This window comes from Pteropus alecto, unplaced genomic scaffold (assembly GCF_000325575.1).
Source record: "Pteropus alecto unplaced genomic scaffold, ASM32557v1 scaffold3, whole genome shotgun sequence".
In the NCBI taxonomy this organism is placed as follows: Eukaryota; Metazoa; Chordata; class Mammalia; order Chiroptera; family Pteropodidae; genus Pteropus; species Pteropus alecto.
This window is the reverse complement of record NW_006442484.1, coordinates 60,059,239-60,061,444: the sequence shown is the minus strand read 5'-3', so window position 1 is coordinate 60,061,444 and position 2,206 is coordinate 60,059,239.

Below are 2,206 nucleotides of genomic sequence, written 5' to 3'. Positions count from 1 at the left end.
AAAGAGAGAGTAAACTCAAGTAATCAAAAGGCTATTCCAATGGCTATTAATGGTCCAGTAAAAGTAACCAAGAAGCAAATTGCTGCAATGATCTCATCTAAAAAGATAAACCTGGCAACTCAGCATTGTATTGGTTGGTCCATGAAAAGCCTAAAACCTGAACAACAGTTCAGACCTGTCCCAGCTGCTCCTACCATCTGTGATGCCCCATCTGCTCCAGCAGAGGCCTCAGGGATACAGACTTATTTGGGATGGGTGCCTCCCACGCTCTGGGTAAAGGAAGTAGGCCAAGATCGCCTCTAGTTGAGGGCCACTGGAGACGATGGAGCTCACTATCCACTGCTCCCCCAGAAATAAACAAACGATAATGGATCTGGTTGATACTGGAGCCAGATATACTCTCATACATGGTAACCTTCAGAATTTTTCTGGCCCCCTCAGAGCCATTGATGATTATAAAGGGCAAATGATTATGGCAGAAACATCCCTTCGACACTACAAATTGGGTGTTCTCCCCCATGAGAATATAATATTTTAAAAAATTACTTTGATACTAGAAAACATATTAGACATTGGTATACTACAAGGTCAAATTCTGCAAACTTCAGTTGGTGAATTCTGCACCTGGCTTAACCAAACCAGTGCTGAGAGGAAACCCCACATAGGAATCAATAATTCTATTGCCCCTTTGAAAAGTGCTTGGTGGAGCATAAGGAAATAAGAAGAACTATCCAACAACTACACCAATTGGGTATTTTTCATCCTGCCCATGGTGCTTTCAATAGCCCAGCATGGCCAATAAAAAAACCAGATGACTCATGGTAGATGACCTTGGATTATTGAGAATTGAACAAGCTGGCGCCTCCTGTCCATGCAGCTGTGCCCAACATTGCCACCATCTTAGATACCTTGGTCTTAGTATTTAAGCAAAAATAAGGGGACCCTTTTTTTTTTAGTATACTCCTGGGCTGCTGAGTTATGACATCAATTTGCCTTCATGTGGGAGGGACAACAATGAGCCTTTCAACTGTTCCTCTAGGGCTACCTGCACAGCCCACAATATGTCATGGGATGGTAGCCAAAGATCTGCCCCTGCTCTTCTTCCTCACATCAGGAAAATGGTCCATTTCATTGATGATATAATGCTGACATGTGAAGACTTATCTCTGCTGCAGGACACTCTGCAGACTCTATTGGAACATTTGTGAGGGAAAGGATGGACAGTGAACCTACAGAAAATCCAAGGCCCAGGCACTGCTGTAATTTTTGGGAATCATTTGGTCGAAAAAAGACACGTATTGTCCCAGAAGCTGTGATTGATAAGATGGAAGGCTATTCAACCCCTAAAAATGTGAAAGAGGTGCAAGCCATTGTAGGGATTTGGGGGTTTTGAAGGACTTTCATTCCCCACCTGGCACGGTACCTCTATCCCTCATACCGCCTGGTAAAGAAAGGGCACTTGTGGAATTGGGGATGCCGCCGAAGCACCCAGATGGGATAACATATTGCTAAAGATACTGGATTGCCCTTGAAATAAAGTGACTTGGTTAATGCAATGTAGATGAAAAAAGGGATTTTATGGAAAATAACCTCACAGGGTGATGTGATCATAAATTTCTAACTGGGCAGGTCATGGTGAGTAGTCATGCCCCAGGTATATAACTTCTTTGCCTTAAGTAAGCCCTATTTACTGTTTCTGTGCATGTAGATTAACACAGCTTTGAAATAAACTGCAATCACCCTCAAGAAAGCACATAATTTTAACTATCCTATAATCCAGTCCTCCCTCTATATGATTGTGTGGTACAAATGTTTGCCATGGTTTCCACCTAAATGATTAGGCCTCTGTACCTGGGTTTTCCCTGGACACAGAATCCTCCAATGGTAACAAAAATTACTAACTTCCATCTCCTCAAAAAGAGGTGGGTATGTTCTGTTTTCCACTGGTACAATCATTTGACCACTCTCTTTGTTTCCTCTATTGGCCTGGAGGATGTTATAATGCACATAGATACCCTTATTAAATCCACCCAGCAAGCCTTAAAGGACAGCTGGCAAGGCCTGTCTTTACTGAATACTGAAATATTTCTAAAGAGAAAAGCTGTTCTCCAAAATGAGATGGCTTTGACATTATTACCGCCTCATAAGGGGGCACCTGTGCCATTATCCTAGAAGAATGTTGTGTGTTTATACCTGATAAGTCTGT